Source organism: Aotus nancymaae, unplaced genomic scaffold (genome assembly GCF_030222135.1).
Source record: "Aotus nancymaae isolate 86718 unplaced genomic scaffold, 86718_ANA_hifiasm-v0.15.2.pri h1tg000008l, whole genome shotgun sequence".
In the NCBI taxonomy this organism is placed as follows: Eukaryota; Metazoa; Chordata; class Mammalia; order Primates; family Aotidae; genus Aotus; species Aotus nancymaae.
In genome coordinates, this window is record NW_026988419.1 from 39,379,504 (window position 1) to 39,399,832 (window position 20,329).

Below are 20,329 nucleotides of genomic sequence, written 5' to 3' on the forward strand. Positions count from 1 at the left end.
TGCGTTTACATGATAATATAAACATCACTTTATAACTAAAACAATATCAACATTTAAAATGGTAAATTCCAAAATAAAGAATAAACCATTCATTTCTGAAATAGTTTATTATAACATTTTAATATAAAAGGAATATTAAATATTCTTTTATAAGAGAATATTAGAAATAAAAGTTAGAAAATAAATGTTAGAAAATACCAAATAATTATTAAAACATTAGTAAAGGAAATGAATTGGCAATTCAAAAGGAGTATGATTGACTAGTACATAGATATTTTAATGTAAAACTTTATTATAAATAAAATGCTTATTAATACATGTAAATGTAATTCATTCATTCAATCCACAAATGTTCAGCTATGCCAATGCTGGGAGTTGGCAGTGGCATAGGAAACAGACAATTTTGTGTACTGCTTCAGGGAGTGTACATCTGTTCAAACTTTCTGGAGGACAATTTGGCATGACTAAATACTCTCTTGCCTGACATTATGTCGATCACTAATCAGTAGGTTAATTGAGCAAGTATTTGACATTCCTATTTTAACAGTTTTATTTTAAGCAAAAACACAAGCTATGTTTATAAGTTAGCTCAGATGTAGGAACAACACTGTTTCTTCATGTAAGAGTTCCTTGAACATACAGCACAGGTTGGAGTCTACTCTTGCTGATTTGTTTCTTCTTTTTTCTTCTTCTTCACGTGAAAATACTTCAATATGTAGGTTGCAAATTCTAATACCAAAGCCTTAAAAGTGTGCTAAAGCTACATTCAAAAAAATCTCGGGAATGCTTTTCAAATTCTTATGAATCTTTATAGATGATATGCCTACCAGTAATGACATAAGTTTCTATTGATTATTTGAATTTACTATGTTTTTGGAATTATTCAACAATCTTATCAAATATATCTCTCACCCTTACTTCACTAGTTTGGTTACTTTCAATTATATTGCGTAGTTATTAAAACATATATAAATAAAAGAACTGGTTTGGACACAAATGTAATTAACTCGATACCTAGAAATGTAAGTACACATGCAGATGAAAGGGTAGCCCATTAGCTGGAAGTACTCAGTTTAAGCATCAGTCTGCACTTATTTCAAGATAGTTGAAAGCAGTAACCTGTCAAGTTAGTTAAAAGTCAGTTAGAAGACTTTCTACTGTATGTATAATAACCTTTAAAATGTTATTTATATTAACCAGCATTAGATAATAGAAGCAGATTTATAAGCTTACAGATAATAATATATAAAAGAATAAATAAAATAAATGAAGGGGTTGCATAATTAATATATTTCACTTTCTTGAATATAATGCAACTATATTAATTAACCTAATGCACAGTATGCTGAAATATGTAGATCACAGTTTATCTCTGAAATTAGAATTATTCATGATTATTACCTTGTGTTTTCCTTATCATACTCGCTCTAAAATATTAATACATAAACATGAATTACTATTATACTCCTGCAATAAAAACAATAAAAACACTTGTTTTCTATAAAATGACTGAAAATATGTCTGTTATTGCCTGTACTCATTTTCTCTATTGAACTATTTTTTGTGTCTTTCTTTCTACAGAATAAACATACATCAAAGTTTCTGAAATTGACATTTGACTTTTCTCCCAAAGCAGTGAAGATTAATGAGAATAGAATATTTAATGAAAAAAAATAAAGAACTTATCTGAGACTCATCAGGAAAAGATAGCTGCTGGACATTCACCATGGACCTTACAGGATGGCATTGCTAACATGAATCCACTAATAAAGAAGCTTCACAACTGACTGTTAAGCAAAACAAAACTAAGTCCATTATTCCACGGCAGAATTGCATTAAACAATATCCCAGAGGTTGAAATGTAAACCAGAAAGCCAATTTCTTATTTTTTAATAAGATATACTGTCACCAATTAAGAGGAATAATAAAGTCAGCTTCACTTAATCTTTCTCTAATTGGACATTGCTGGGAAGTCAAGTTATAATTAGAGGACTAAATTGTAGAAAGAAAAAATGTACAGTAATATGTTTATGTGACTATAAATGGAATTATATTCAAATGCAATGATACATCAACAACTTCAAGAGATATGCCCTTATAAATGGCCTGCAGTTCTTGAATATTGTTTTTACCATATTTTGGATATTACTGGAGAGTTTTTTGGTAGGTTCTGCTACCATATACTTTTCGAATCATTTTTTTTTTTTTTTTGAGACAGAGTCTCCTTTTATTGCCCAGGCTGGTGTGCAGTGGTGCAATCTTGGCTCACTGCAACCTCTGCCTCCTGGGTTCAAGGGATTCTTCTGCCTCAGCTTCCTGAGTAGCTGGAATTATAGATAAGTGCCACCACACCCGCTAATTTTTTGTTGTTGTTGTTGTATTTTTGGTTGAAATGGGGTTTCACTGTGTTAGCCAGGATGGTCCAATCTTCTGAACTCACGATCTGCCAACCTTGGCCTCCCAAAGTGCTGGGATTACAGGTGTGAGCCATTGTGCCTGGACAAGAACTTCCTTTAAATGTAATAGTTCAATGTGCATTAAGAAATTCTGTGGTATCTAAGATAATCTTTACAAATGCTGCCCATTGCTGTCCAGTATTGTAACCACCAGTCACATGTAGCTACTAAACACCTAAAATGTTAGTATAATGAAGAAACTAAATTTTAAATTTTATTTAATGTAAATTATTTAATTTAAATTTAAATCCCCACATGTGGTTTGTGACGCTGGATAGGGTAGTTGAAAAGTCTTAAATGGTAAGTTTCACATGTCAAGCTGGAAATGTGGTTTCAAATAAAGTACTACTATAAGTAAAAATAAAACAATATATGTTTTTACTTATTGTAATAATTGTATGTTTTTTCTTTTCAATAACATAACAACATAGATCACCCCAGGGCATTCTCTCCCCCTCCTTCCCTCCTCTTGCACTCTTTTTGTCTGTGTCTTTCTGTTTTTTTCTTGACCTCGTGATCCGCCCTCCTTGGCCTCCTAACATGCTGGGATTACAGTTGTGAAACACCATGCCCAGCTACTTTTTCAATCGTTACTTTTTTGTGCTTCTACATTTTATTTAACACAACTCTAAATAATATATTATATTATTATCTTTAGTAGGATTTTATCTAAATTAAAATACATTCAATGAGGTTTGCATACCCTGTTATTTTGTTTAATTCATTGATCGATGTTCTTATACTGGAAAACAATTAAGGATAGTGTTTTATATAGATTTTGAATATGAATATTGTGGCTTAACATTCAGAATTACTTCTTTTTTCATTATTGCCAAGTTTCTGGAAAGGACAGTTATTCCACACTTATTTAAACCAGCAATGTGGTGCTAACTCAAAAGAAATAATTTTATTAAAACAACATGTAGAAGTTGCAAATAACGAACTCCAACATTTGCACAAAAGAATTATTGTTAGTGACAATTATGGTTCAACTTCTCCTGAAAAGTTACTTCTTTCGAGTTTAGTTATTCTAGTTGGTAGAAAGAGCTACAGAGCCTCCATCATCTGTGCATATCACTATTAGTTTTGTGCAAAAGTAATTGTGGTTTCTGCCTTTGAAAGTAACGGCAAAAACGGCAATTACTATTGCACCAAACTAATAGACCCCTGTACAATTCAAGCCCCTTTGGATGTAATCAACAACATATTTTAACACCTTTTCATATAATGATATCTAAATTTTCTATATATTTGACCCCTAAAATAAAATGTATGCTTTCTTCTAAAAAACAAACCAAATTTTCTGTTGGAGTTGAAGGATATGGTACCCACTCACATGCTGTAACTGAAAATCTTTGCCTTGTGAGAGCTATGATCCTATTACATAATCACTATAGGAAAAACAGACATAGAATTCCTATAAATTAGGGTTTTTGAAAAATAATTTAATGTAAAAGTAGGTCCCATACCTGACATGAGATACAGGAATATTTACTATCATTCAGGCTTCTGCCAACTGAGCATCAGATTTTTTCCTCTCCTAACATGAACTAACTCACATGCTACTCATATGCCATCATATCTTATGTTCTGGCGGTTCAGCTCAATAAAGAATTTGAAAATCCAGTAATCTGTAGTAAAGCACATGGGATCCTATACCATTTACCTAAGTAACATAAAAACACAGCATGATCATTCTGAATTATATTTATGAACCTACACTAACCAATGCAGAACTGGACATTTTAAATATATTATGCAATACATATTATGTACTATCTTGCTAATGATCCTAAAATATCATGTTCAATAGTTCTCTATGGGTTATATATAAATTTAGAAAGATAATATAAATTATTTGTGAATATTCAATACTTATTCCATTTATTTATTGTTCCTAGAAGTTATCTTTTACCTCAGAGAAAACTTACGCTGAATTTCTTCTTTCATGTTAATGGAAACTTTTACCAGTCTTCAAGATCACAATACACTGACTTTCCTTTTCCACTTTGTAGTTTAATAGTTAAATCTCAGCCAAGAAATTGTACCCTAATGTAAGACAAAAAAATAAGAATGTTGCTTCTGTGGATACCATTACTTAAACAAGTAATGGAAAGCATAGCAAATATTTAGATTAGTCACATTAGTCCATTTTTCTCCAAATCCTTCATATTTTTCTCCTGAATACTCCTCCCAAAATAAATTTAAGAATTTGCCTCTGATATTTTTAAGCAAAAATTAGTAACAAAATTAAGTTGCTTCCTTGGAATTACTGCACACCACAACTTAATGTTTAAATACTCATGCAATAACCAAAGCTCCTTGTATTCGTCTGGGCCACCAAAATAAAATACCACAGACTGGGTGACTTAAACAAGACATTTTTTTTTTTCCTCACAATTCAGGAGGCTGGAAGTCCAAGATCAGAGTGCCATCATGATTGTGCTCTGTGAGGGATCCATTCCATCCATATCCAGATTGCAGACTGCTGCCTTCTCTCTGTGTCTTCACATGGTGGAGAGCTAGAGCTCTGATATTCTTTTTCACTTATTATAAGGGCACTGATTCTATTGATCAGGGCTCCAATCTTATGAACTCAGTTATCTGCAATCACATCCTTAAAGGCCTTATCTCTAATACCAGATACATTGTCAGAATCTTGACATATGAATTTTGAGGCTATACAAATTAATTAATAGCATTTTGTTTTAACCTCTCAAAATGTATGTTTTTCTCACGTGCAAAATACATTCATTCTGTCTCAACAGCCTCACAGTCTTAACCCATTCCAGCACTCACTCTAAAGTCCAAGTCTGAAGTCTCATCTAAATTCGTATTATCTAAATCAGATATGGGTGACATTCAGGGTATGATTCATCCTAAGGCACAATTCAATTCTTCAGATATGAATCTGTGAAACAAGACAAGTTATAGATTTCCAAAATACAAAGATGGGACAGGCATAGGATAGATATACCTATTTCAAAAGGGAGAAATAGAAAACCAATAAGAGATTATTGGTCTCTATCAAGTTCAAAACTTGCAAGGCTAATTTTATTAGATCTGAAAGTTCAAGGAGGATAACCATCTTTGTCTCAGTGTCTCACTTTCCAGGCTCACTGAGGCAGCAGTCCCACCTTCTGGACCAACTGGTATGGTGATCTTGGCCCTATAGCTCTGTAGGGTGAAGGCTGAGACCCTGAGGCTCTGCTGGGTGGTCCTACCCTTCACGGTTCTTTAGGGGAATTCTGCCTCAAGGCTTCAGGTGAATGCCATCTGGCCTGTTGACACTGAGGTGGTAGCACCACTCATTGAAATCAAAGAGACAGCTCTGATGATCTCTGAATCACTTTTGGGGTCACAGTTCACTTATCAAAACATAGCACGTTTGTAGCCAAGTCACTCTATGGTCCTGTCTTGTAGAAGCCAAGAAGTCTGCCAGTCTTCCTTCATTCCAGCTCACTTTCTCTGTCTCCCCTTACTTCAAACTGGCAGTGTATGTGCTGATATAATCCCACATCTATTCCTGGCTTTCACTGACATGCTGTTTATGTTCCTGAGTCACTCTCATGATCTCTTTATAAAATGGTTGCTCAGCCACGTCCTTAGTGTTCCCTTTAGAACAATCTTTCTCATTTTTTGCAATATAAGTATGCTGAGAATTTTTCATGTCTCCAAGTTCTTGTTTCTTTTCGCTTAATAGTTAATTGTCCAATTGATCTCCTTCTTCTTGCATTTTACTGTAACCTGTCAGGAGGAACAAAGCCACTCCGTCAATAATTTGTTTAGAAATCTCCTCAGCTACATACCCAATTTCATCTCTAACAATTTCTACCTTCCACAAAACATTAAAGAACAAGTCAGTCAAGTCCTTTTCCTCTTTATGACAAATATTGCCTTTACTCGTTTTCAGTAACGTGTTTTCTCATTTCTGTCTGAAACCTGATGAGAATGTCCCTTAGTGTCCACATTTCACTAACATTCAATTCATGATTATTTACATATATATACACACAGATATTTTTTGATACGGAGTCTCCATCTTGTTGCCCAGGATGGAGTGCAATGGCATGACCTCGGCTCACTGCAACCTCCACCACCTGGGTTCAAGTGATTTCCCTGCCTCAGCCTCTCAAGTAGCTGGGATTACAGGCACCCACCACCAAATCCGGCTAATTTTTTATAGTTTTAGTAGAGATGGGGTTTCACCATGTTGACTAGCCTGGTTTCCAACTCCTGACATTAGGTAATTCATCCACCTCAGCCATCCAAAGTGCTGGGATTACAGGCATGAGACACCAAGCCTGGCTTATTTACATATTCTTTAAGGAGCTGTCTCTCCAGCCTTTGTCTTTTCTTTCTGAACCCTCACAAGAATATCCTTTAAAGTTCATATTTCTAGAATGCATCTCAAAAATTCTTTCGGCCTTTACCCATCAATCAATTCCAAAGCTGCTACCACATTTTAAGTGTTTGTTACAAAAGTAACCCACTTCTTGGTACTAAAATCTGTCATAGTCTGTTCAGGCTGCCATAACAAAATTCCATAAAGGGGGTAGCTTAAAACAACATAAATTTATTTTCTCTCCTCCAGTTTTGGAGGCTGGAAGTCTTAGATCAGGGTGCTGATGTGGCTAGGTTCTAGTGAGTACACTCTTCCTTGCTTGCTCGTGACAAAAACTCATGAATTTTGCTGGAAAGTTTCCCAAGTAGAATATACAAAGTTTAAATGCTTATTCTAACTTCCGATGTTAAAATATGAGAGACAAGATATTTGCTAAGCAAAGAATTGTCAGTTTTTAGCAGAACCTACAGGAAATATAAAAGAGCCAGAGTTTGCTAGATTAAAATAAAACTGTTTTTAAGACCCAGTCCCTCTAGATGGCAAAAGACTTGTAAAGTAAGAAATACACGCAAGGCAAACATAAAATCCAGGACACATGCTATATAGTACATCAGCTAGATAAATATTTCAAGGATTCAGTTTCAAGATACCTTGTTGATATCTCAGATAAATATTAAGGAAATTCCTATTAGAATTGTAAAGATTCTTATGGTCATTGTTCCACAGTATGTGACTCAGTCAAAGCAGAGCTAGACAGTCTTAAAGAGATATGTGTGTGTAGCTTTTGAGAGTGTAGCTTAAAGTGACTTGTGTGTGTAGCTTTTGTCTCATGTATAATAGTAACCCTTAGCACCATGTATAGGGAACTCATATTTTAAATAAATACATATATATATATATATTTAAATTTACACACACATATTTATATTTGCAGAAACATTATCTGTTTGGTTTGAAAGACTCATTAATGAAAATCACTCTCAATTCTGAACCTTTAATATTTTAATGTATGGGAAATAGGCTGAGAAAGTAATCAGACTATCTTCAAACACAGACCATCTTTGTGGAAAAGAAAAGATAATTCAAGGATTGTAGCCAATTGTGAACCTACAGCAATGAAGAACTATACCCACAAAACAGAAAAAGCCCCTAATCAAGGAACCAGCATTGTGTTCTCTGGTGAATTTGAGTTGATATGGATCAATTATTGCTCTTTTCCTCCCATATCCCCATTTTATCCACAGCAGTGCCTCTCTATGTATATTCATTGTGTGCTGTGTATGTCAGGGGCAAATGCCTTGTCTCTTGACATCATAAGGTTTTCTAAAGAAGAGATGTTGTACTTGATGAATCCCAGTCAAGAAGATTTATCTAGACTTAGACCTGATTTAGAAGGTGAGAATCAGGAATTTGAGTCAACCTCCTAAAAATGTGAGACTTCGGGAATCTTTGAAGAGTGTCTTAGTCAGCTTGGTTTGCTGTAACAATATAAAATAGGGTGGGTGAGAACGAAAATGTATATCTCATAGTCCTGCTAAAAGCATCAGCTTAGGCTGTCAGAATGGTTTGTTTCTGGTGAGTGCTCTCCTTCTGGATTGCAGATGGCAGCCTTCTCACTGTGCTCTTGTATGGTGGAGATAGCAAGCTCTCGTGTTCCTTCTTCTAATAAGAATAATCATTATTCCATCATGAAAACCTCACCCTCATGACGACATCTATTTCCCAAGGACCTCTTTTCCAAATATAACCACATTGGAGGTTGAGGCTTCAACCTATGAATTGGGGAGAGACACAATTCAGTCCATAGTAAAGGGAGAGGGAATAATTTATATGTGGAAAAAATGTAAATGTTTTGTGACTAGATAGTGGACTGTGGTGGATTAAAAATTTCCACAAATTCTTTGATACTTCCTCCATCAAAAATTAATGTCTATTTTCCCTCCCTTTATTACTATTTTCAGTAAATACGTTCCAGACCTAGTCTTTTAGATAACTACAAACCTCTTCCTTTTTACTTTGGAGTTCTGAGCCAGCGTATCATTCAGACTATCCTGCTGGAAAGGTCATTTGGAGAGGCAATGATACTGCAAGGAGATGGAAAGGAGCTTAGCTGAGCCTAGCCTTCCAAAATTCCCACCAGGCATCAAACATGAGTGATGCTATTACACTCTTTACCCAGCTGACGGCTGAAATCTACTAGGTGATCCGTAGCTACCATATACAGGAAAATAGACTTATCTGAATTACTCACCCACAACAATACTAGATGTAATGAAATCATCATTATTTTAAACCACCACGTTTATGGATTGTTGGTTAAGAAGCAAAAGATAACCAAAACAGAGCAGCAACTACCACACTTCTTGTATTCCCCTTGTTTACAGTAGACATTTTCCTCAGGAATTCAAGTGGGTCTGAACCAACAAAAAAACACATATTGGCTTAACTATCAAATTAACTAAAATGCATAGGAGAAGGGTCATATTTTTTTCTTTCTATAATTGAGTCATATTTTATAGAGAACCTGAAGAATCCCTCTCTTTTATTTTATATTTATTTTATTTTATTTTATTTTATTTCATTATGCTTTCATGTGGTCTACATTGTATTAACTACGTTTCTAAATCCACACATATGCAATTCTCTAAAAGCATACATTAGTTTCACTTATTTGCTAGATTTCGTGTTGATTTTCATTTCCAGTCTGAAATTGAGAATGCTGCTGATTTAACAACCTGCTCATATAAAAGAGACCATTATTCGATACGATAGAACCTGCTGGGAACAATTTCTTGGATCGCATCACAAATGTTGTCAATGATGAAATGTGGAGACTGTGACAGATGGAACACTAAAAGGCATTCTTAAAATTTAAAATTGCATGTGTGCACTCCAATCTTCCTATTAGATGAGAAAGTGAAGATTCTTGCCTCTGGATCTTGAGAATAACACATCGCTTAATTCTGTGTTGTTGATAATCATTTTTAAGAATCTATGCCCACACTAAAGCATGGTATTAAAAATATTTTTAAAAGGTACTATTATTTGTCTTTATGACTCCATCTGGTTTAATATGAACTGTAATGACAATACCTGTAGAGAACATTCTAGGAAGTAAAAATATCAGCCTGGCTTACAGCATGTCCCCTGGATATGTCATGCAAAGCAGATGGCTTGAAGTCATTTGATATTATTTACTATCCTTATTAAAATTTGTATGAAATTTCACCAGCAATTTAGTCTATCATGTTAAAATATGTATATTTATTTAATCATAATTATCCAATCATTCATTAAGCATTTCCCAACTTCTTCCATACATTGCTTATAGATAAAGAACCAAGAAATCCTGGTTAAAAAATAAACTGTAATTTTAACCTCCAACTTTCTCATAGATGTTATTAGGCTACTAATCATCTAATCATTGTGAATTTCCAAAAGGGTGATAAAATGACAGCATATTCCAAGGTTATTGGATCTTGGGCAACTAATTCATGCAACATCTTTTGCAACTAGAATCCTTGAGTGTTGATTTATTCATTTAAAATTTTCTGTAATTATTAAAAATAATTATGATGATCAAAGCTATACAAATATAGAATGAATCAGTTAGGAGGGTGGTAAATTCTAGAACCAAATTAAAATCTATAGTAAATGAGAAAACCTTGGCAGTCTTCCACACCCCTTGCCATCTAAAAGTGACATGCTACATATGACATATGTTCCTGTTGGAAAGGGAAAGAATAAGAAGAAATGACTTTATTTGTGAGCTGCTTCACCTGGCCATCAGTTCATGATTGGCTTTTCCTTTCTACCTCAGGACAATTTATATTATGGACACAGCAAGTTGCTGCACAGGGAAAATGTTACAATAATCCAAAAATGAGCAGCGAATTGCCCTCAAGTGGAGAGTCCCAGCAGTTTAGCTGCCAGATGTCAGGCTCACTGCAGTTAAACTGTGGGAACTTCTATATTTCCACATTTGTAATTTGCAGTTCCAATACATGTGGAGCTCTATTTCCACATACTGCACAAGAAACCATTTGCACAAATCATAATATCATGAGTGGGGTTCATATTCTTTAGGAGTATTTTTATAGTTACTTGATAATATAATTTTCAGTATGAAAGGGAAGAGCTTTTTAAAAATTAACACCAAAATTTTAGATTATATCAATTAATTATTTCGGTCCTCTTGAAATATGACTCCTTAACTACACAGTTATGTGTGATTTTAATGTTGGAAATAGCTGTTTTTCCTTCACGTTTACTTGCTACATGCTTGTGATATTTAAAATAAAACTTATTTAAAGAACGTTTAATTTAAATAAAAAAGAGATATTTCAGATATTATTGGCAAATCTTTTTTTTTAAAAAAAGAGTATAGGTGAATAATAATCATTAATATAGTTTCTAAAATTCTAACAAAACCATTTGAGGGAAATAGCCTAACATTTGAGGGTAATAACCTAAAATAGACTAAAGCCTGTTTTTATGAATAAATAAGTTCTAAAAGAATTTGGCCTCAAAAGCTTTGTATTCATTAGTTAAAATGTAATGTTAATAACTAATTTTAAAAAGTGGTATTCATTTGAAATATGCATTATCTATATGCAACAAGAACACATTTTAGACTCTAGTAATATCAAAAGTCTATATTCGAAAACCTAGCAAAGATTTCTTTGTATTTTTTAAACAGCTTATGTTTTCCATAATTAAATAGAACAGCTTAGATACAACAAGCGAGAGTTGTTTAACTGATGACTTTGACTTTGCTTCTGTAGCATTTGCTTCTATGACAACTAAAAAACTGACTGAAAATAAGCTAAACTTTTGGGTCCTACAAGAAGCACGTAGAAGCTTCTTAAAATAATCAGAAGCTGTGAAAATATGCCTGAGAGCATAATTTCACTACAATTCAATTGATCTGTTTTCACCATTAGACACCTTATTTTGCAATGAAAAGCTCTTAATCTAGAGACTAAGCCATTTTGAATGTAGTCATGAGAAGGCGGATCATTTCTTTATTCTGGAAAATAAAACATCACTTTTAAATAGTCTGGACTAACAAGAATGATTTTCTTCTCAAACTTCAGCAACAACAGGTAAGGCATAACTAAGTCTGTAAGTATTAGAAACATTATATTTAACATTCATTTACCTAGATTTTTGAATTTTTATGAAAATATTTTGTTTTGCTTTTGTTCCAGGGAAAGAGAAAGACAGTTAATATGTGAGGATCAACTAAACTGAAGATTGGCAGGAGTGTGTCTCTCTCTGACTTTGAATTTGCAGTCAGTCTCAGTGGCAACCAAACCTCACCAGGGCCCTGCATTGCCATCTGCCATGCCTGTTTCCTTCTAGGTGTTAGTTAAACTTGGATAACAGAAGTAAGGAAGATTTTTCATTTTACTTAACATTACACTTTGGGCTCAAATAAAGTGATTTCATGATAATTCAATATTTTAGTCTAAAAATAGACTATTAATTTTATTAAATAACAATATTAACTGACATAATATCTTAAAATTAATTTGTATTTGAGTAAATATTATACATAATTCATTTAAATTTTTGGTTTTTTAAAAAATAAATTAATAATTCTACACATCTATTTTGTGAAGAATTTTTATATGTAATAGATGTATGATTCTGTTGAATGCTTTTTCTGCATATATTGAGATAATATAATTAAAAATATTAATATGGTAAATTTCATTAATTTTCATAACTATCCCTATATTCCTAGAAATTCTTGATCAAAATATTTTATTCTTTGTCTATACTATTAAACTAAAAAATACTGATTTTTAAGTAAATTTTACAGCTATGTTTATGACTTGTTGTGCAATATTCTTTTATTATAATAAATGTTCTGACTGTACCATGAGGGTAAAACCTGCTTCTTAGAAGGAGTTGGGTATCATGAATTCATTTTCAATTTTCTCAGTCTTTTTATGGTATAACTACTATTATTTCTTCTTTAAAATTTTGGTAGAATTTACCACTGAAGCAATCTGGGCCAAGAGATAACTTTGTGAGCAGTTTTTAAACAAATTTAATATATGACCATTCAGGTTATTTATATCATCTTAAGTAAATTTTAATAGGTTGCATATTTCAAGATACAGTATTAATCTATTTAACCTAAGTTGTCTAACTTTGAGGGATATAGTTGTTCATAATTTTATCTTATTATTCTTTTAATTTATGTAGAATTTTTAGTAATGTCACCTCCTAGCTCTTAATTGATCTTGGCCACTTGTGCTGTTCCATTTTCATAGTTAGTCTGGTTGAAATTGTATCAATTTTACTGATTTTTTTTCCCAGGGAGTCAGGTTTTATACACATTTTTGTTTTATATTTTGTTGTATTCTGCTTGGTTTATTACATACTTTGTTATTTTCTGTTTCATTTGCTTTCTACTTATTTCTTCTTTTTTAAGGGGCAGAAGCTGACATTATTGACTTGACACTTTTTAAAATTTTTTTGTAGGCATCTAGCACTATACTATTCCCCTAATGTTTCAATGCCATTTCAAAAATTCTGATATGTAATATTTCTATTCAGTTCAAAGAACTTTAGGTTTTCCTTTTACTCATGGGTACTTAAAGTTCATTGTTTTATTTCCGAATATTTGTGGTTTTTCTAAAGACACCTTTGTTATTTGTTTCTAGTGAATTTAGTTGGGGTCACAGAAAATATTTATAAGAATTGAATCATTTTAAATTTATTGAGATTTATTTTATAACCCCAGAATATTTTCTAGCTTGATAATTGTTCCACCTACAATTGATTACTATATACATTCTGTTGTTGTTAGTTGGAATGTTCAACGAATGTCAGCTTGAATAAATTGGTCAATAGCAATATTCTAATTGTTATGGAAACACCAGGGTTTCGGTCTAGGTCCTGCTGCTCACTGCAGAGAAAGCCAATCACTGAGACAATGAGTATTGCCAAGGAGATGGGAGCTCAGTCTCAAATCCATCTCCCTGACCCACTAAAACTAGGGGTTTTATAAGGCAGGGAAGAAATGTAACAAAGTGTAAGAAGCAGGAAGCTAAAGGAAGCAATCATAATGAATAAGGGGTCTGGCATCTCATTGTCTGGATGTGGTGATCTGATGAGTTCTTTGATACTTCTTTGAGAGGTCTGAAGGTTGGTTGTTTTCTGAGAAAAGGGTCAATTTCTACATTTACAAAATAACGTCTATGGGACAATTGGGTAGGTTTCATAATCAACTATGTTCCTGTTGTTTTTCTGTCTGTTTGTTCTACCAATTATTGAAAGAGGCATATTTAAATCTTTGGATATAATTGCTAATTTCTCTATTTCTTCTAGCAGTTCCATTAGCTTTTCCTTCAAGTTATTTCAAATTATCTTATTGAAGGCATACATATTTAAGATTTTTATGTCCTTTTGATAAATTCATGATTTTATCCTTAAAAAATGATCAAGTTTATCCCAGGTGTTAGTCTTTGTTCAGATACATATTTATCTACTTGAATAGATTCTCCTTCCTCTATTGCATTATTTTTGTACCTCTATCAAAATTTGTTGATCATATTTATGTGGGTCTATTTTAGAGTTCTTCCTGCTGTTTCTTAGATTAAGTTTATCCTTCCACTAATATCTCACTATCTTGATTAACGTAGTTATATAGTAAGCCTTAATATCATTTTAGTATAATTTTTCCCATATTTCTTTTTATTTGTCAAGATTGTTTTGGCTATTCTAGGGTATATGCATTGCCATAAAAATTATATAAGGTTTTCTATGTCTATAAAATTCTTGCTTGGCTTTTAATAGAAATTCTATTAAAATCTAAAAAAGACCAGTCTGGAAAAAAGTGACATGTTAACTCTGTTGAGTCTTCCAATTCTTGAACATGATATGTCTCTACATTAGTTTAGGGTTTTTTATTTCTTTGATCAGTACCATATAATTTTCAGCCTAGAGATACTTTACATATTTTCTTTAGTTTGTACTGAAACATTTCATTATTCTCAAGCAATTTGGAATATTATTGTACTTCTTAATAGCTAAAATACAGAAATATATTTATATTTTTGTATTGATCTCATATATTGTATCCTGAAGGCTACATGACTCACTTTCTAGTTGCAGGAGTACAGTTTTCTCTTTTTCATTTTCTTTTTGGTTTATTTTTTAAAAATTATCTGGAGTTTTCTATATAGATATTCATAAGAAATTTCTGGTAATTCAGATAGCTGCTTCTCTGTAAGTGATGCATCTTTATCTGACTGCTTTCAAGACCTTCTCTTTGTCTTTATTTTTTATAATTTTAGGATAAATCTTTAGGTTTAACTTATATGGTATTCACTCGGCTTTCCAAAACCTTGCCTTTATATCATTTAACAAATTTGGAAGTTTTCGGAATTATTTACTGAAAAACTCTTTTCACATATCTTTTTTTTGTCCCTCTGGAACTCTGATGATATAAATGCTGGATCTTTTGTTATTGTCCCACAGGTCCTTAAGAAACTTTGTTGTTATTGTTCAGTCTATTTTGTCTGTTGTTTAAACTAGAGAAATTCTATTTACCTGTTCCCAAGTTCAGTGATTCTTTCCTCCAACATTTTAAATTTGCTATTGAGCTTATCTACCAACTATTTTCTTCTCCTTGTTTTTTTTTCAGTTCTATGATTTTTATTTGGTTATTTTTTATAGCATTAATTTCTTTGTCAAGATTTCTCTTCTTTCATATGTTTAATGGTAATTTGTAATTGCTTGTTGAAGCATTTCTATTATTGTTGATATAATTACTTGACAGAGAATTGAAACACCCTATTCATTTCGGGGTTGAGCAGTTGATTTTCTTTTTTCATTCAAGTAGAGATTCACTTGTTCTTGTTATTAAAGGTGTTTTTAAATTTATATCCTGGGCATTGACATGTTAGGAGTCGCTATGTTCTATATAATTCACCTATTTTAGTAAGTCATTACACTACTTCTATGGTCTGAATGTTTGTGTCACACTAAAATTTAAAATCCTAACCCTTGAAGTGATGGTATTAGGAGGTGGGGCCTTTGGGAGGTGATTAGGTCATGAGGATGGAGCTTTTATACGTTGTATTAATGCCCTTATAAAAGACTATTAAGAGAGACCTGTCACATGTTCTACTTTGAGAGGACCAGCAAGAAAGTACAATATATAAATCAGAAAGTTGACCCTCTCCAGACACCAAAGCTGCCAGTGCCTTGATCTTGGCCTTCCTAACCTCCTGAATTGTGAGAAATACATTTCTGTTGTTAATAAAGTAGCCAGTTTATGGTATTTTTCTATAGCAACCTGAATGAACTAAGGTAACAGTTTAGAATTAGCTGAAGGTCTTGCCCTACTTTTGTGGGCTATGGATACAAAGACGATCTAATCTTCAGAGTCTTTGCAGTGCTATTGTTTACTTGGTTTACATCTTGCTTAATAATCTCTTTTCTCTGCTGGTACTGTCTGAGGTGGTAGAATGGGTTTATCCCAATTTGGGATGTCTCTCTCTAGAGGAGGGAATTTTAAGGCTGGTGGAAAACAAGAGGCTTTTCTGACTGGGCATTGCTGGTAGTAAGATTTTCCTTCTTTTGGGGGATGGAAAGTTCTTTTGACAGGATGTTTTTGTGCTGGTATTGTTTGTTTGGCTTTTACCGGTGTCTTTATGCAACTGGATATTTCTTGGCCTTTGAGGAGAGTCTCAATTTCATGGAGACAAAGGCATTCTAGGCCAGCTGCTTTCACTAGCAGGGTCATTCTTGCTTTTTCCACCAGGCTAGCTAGGCATCTCTACCTGAGAGCTTCCTTTGTGTTAATGTTTAACAGGGTCTATCAGTCCTCTGGTTCACCTGCTGCTGCAGAGGGTCTCCTGGTGGAATCAGGGGACGAATCAGACTATATCGCTGCCTTTTGTTGCTAACTTGGGAGACAGGAAGTGCCATGTCAGAGTTTCCTCCTTCGGGTTTGCAAGGGCATGTAAAAATGTTCTGACTGTAATTTTCTCCAGTTCTAAGGTAGCCTGCCTTACTACCTTTCAGATTTCTCATTTGCTTGTTTTTGTGTTATTTACAGGGTTTATAATCGTACTAAGTACTCTGTATAGTATTGTCCAGACCACAAATAAACATATATTTTGAAACATAATTATGAGATAATTGGGTTGATATTAAACTCTCCTCTGTTCATTGTTTGGGTTTACACAAATTTATGCAAAAATTATAATGATATAATCAACAAGGAGTTGAAGAGCTTGCCATTAGTAAGTCTGATACGGACACTTTCCTTTTCAATTTGTGGAAGATAGAGGATTTTCCACAAAAATACCAGACATACTTTATTATCACATTGCTTTCATCAATTACCTTCTTCTGGCATTTTTTAATTGAGTAGTAAACATCTAATTTTAAGTGTGAATTGCCTTTGGTTTAGTACTTCAGTGAAAATTGTGCTTAAATTTTCAATTAGGATAACACCATTTAATGTTAAGAATTGATAGTTAATTTCCTATATTTCTTACTATTAAACCCGGATGAATGAATAATTTTGAAGTAGTTGTCCTTTTTGAAATAAATTCTAAATTGCAAAGACTGTAATTATTTATGATTTTTATAGAGTACAGCAAAATGTAACTTGAATAAGCAAAGAAAAACAATTATTCTGCTCAATGATGATAGTGTACTACAAATTTGCTGCTTTTAGTTTAAATAATAAATATATTTCACACCCTGACTTACAGCAAATGAAAGAGGTTTGCAAAATATTTTTAAGTAAGACACTTTAATGTTTTTTATTATTATAAGACCACAACTGAAGGAAAGATGAAGTTCTATTAAAGGTTGAAACAGTGCAGATATGGAAATTACCTACTTTGTTTAAGTAAACCATTATTTATTTTTAAAATAATGTTATTTATGATATAGGGCCTCTTATTTATATAATTTTTTGCCATGTGCTCTGTACTAAAATGCAAAGAGGTATGGTTAGAAAATTAGTCAGAAGTTCATCAAGAATAGCAAGTCATGTTTGCGAAATTATATGTCATAGACTTCATGAAACTAAAAGGTTTTCACAATATTTCTCCTTGAAGTTTTTCTTACCAAAACGTGTTAAAAAATGTACTCTTGCAAAAGATTCTCACCAAAAACAACTAATTGTATAGTATTATATTTTTATGTATCCAAGACATATAGTATTATATTTTTATGTATCCAAGACCAATTATATTAATTTATTTTTATGGATTTCATTAAACCAAAATGAATTACTTGTAAACCTCAAATGACTTTTCTTTGGGGAACATTTTCTAACAAAATGTAGTTAATAAAGTTACAATATCATTTTATATTCAAGTTTCCCTGTATATTTCTAGCTAATTTTTTTCTTCAGTGCAGAATTTTATTAATTTATATACCACCCCTTGCCTTAGTAATAATCACAAACTCACAGCGTTTATTTCCTTACAAATGTTTTACATACACCAGTGAACACATAGATTATTTCAAATAATTACAACTATTTTCAGCTTGGCTACAACACTTCTGTGATTCAGTGTGATTTGATAACATTTTCAGTTACTGATACTCAACAAAAAAATTGGTTTACATTGGATTGTAAAATTAATATGTGAAAAACAAAATTAAACAAAATCAAAATGGGGTGCATAAGCAGTGAATTGTCAGTGTCTTTCTTTATCATGTTTACATATCATGAAGTTTCAATGCAAAATAAGGGCATTATCAGGTCATGGAAAGGTTTAGAGTAGCCTTACCAAAGTACGTGGAATCATATTGTTTTTCTTATTATCATTTGTATAGGCATGTAAGTAGTTTCGACCAAAGATGAAATGCATAACTAAAAGGCAAACATTGCATTATGCTCAGAAGTTGACTGTGAGGTAGCCTATTGTCTCAGAGCAAACAATGTTACTACCTGTCCCTGTAATCAGAGTTTCCTTGAAAAATGTATTTTTTCACATATATATATATAAGTGTATATATAATTCAGCTGGGCGTGGTGGTTTATGCCGGTAATCTCAGCATTTTCAGAGACTGAGGCGGACAGATCATGAGGTCAGGAGTTTGAGACCAGCCTGGCCAATGTGGTAAAACTACTAAAAATTCAAAAATTAGCTGGGCGTAGGGGAGTGTGCTGGTAGTCCCAGCTACTTGGAAAGATAAGGCAGAAGAATTGCTTGAACCTGGGAAATAGAGTTTGCAGTGAGCCAAGGTTGCACCACTGCACTCCAGCCTGAGTAACAGAGCAAGACACTGTCTCAAAAAAAAAAAAAAAAATTTAGAATGGAAAAACATCATTGACATTAACAAAGCAAAACATTCATGCTCATATTAACAAGAACATGCATACTCAATTTAACAAGAAAAATCACTTTAATATGGCACACAATATATATATTTCTCTTTTATAAATTAACAATAATATATAACAAACCGATTATGTCAAAACTCAGCATTTTAAAACATTGAATAGACTGATTTATTCACCAATTATCCTATTTGCCTCAGAAATTGCCTGCATTGGGTAATTACTGTTCGATGGTTTTATTTCTCTAAACATATGAATAGAAATATGAACCAAAATCCCTGTGTTTGGATTCTAGCTCTTCCACTTACTGTGTGACCTTAGGCATTATACTTACTAATGAACCTATGCTTAGGGTTTTTCATATACAAAAATGGATAATAATAGTATATAATTCATAAGATTGCTATGAAAATTATGACATAATTATTAAGAGCTTAATACATATTTTTATTGTTATTTACTGTAATATTTGTGAGCAACATAGAATATATGGAGCTCTTAGTTACTGTTTTGGGAAGAGTGCCTTACAAGTGTTACCGTTTTTAGCATGTAAAGCTTTATAGGGGCTAATCCTAAGTGTTGTTATTTACTAAGAAATAAACTTTGAAAATTTTAACATAAATTACTGATTATTTTTAGATAATCTCCTTACATTAGTTCATTTTATGCTGCTGATAAAGTCATACCCAAGACTGGGGAATTTAGAAAAGAAAGAGGTTTATTGGACTTACAGGTCCACATGGCTGGTGAGACCTCACAGTAATAGCAGAAGGTAAGGAGGAGCAAGTCACATCTTAGGCAGATGGCAGCAGGCAAAGAGAGCTTGTGTAGGCAAACTCCCATTTTTAAAGCCATCAGATCTTGTGAGACTTACTCGTTATCAGGAGAACAGCATGGAAAAGACCCTCTCCCATGATTCAATCATCTCTTACTGGGTCCCTCCCACAACATGTGGGAATTATGGAAGCTACAAGTTGAGATTTGGGTGGGGACATAGAGCCAACCCATAACACTCCTCAATACTTTCACATCATATAACTTGAATTGTATCAACTTACACTTTTTTTTGAGCACTAGTGTGAGTATTTTGGCTAGAGTTATATGTATTGAAGAACTGGAGTAGGGTCTACCAAACTATATGAATACACATGTTTCTGATGACACAAACATTTTACATTTTAATTTTTACTTATCAAA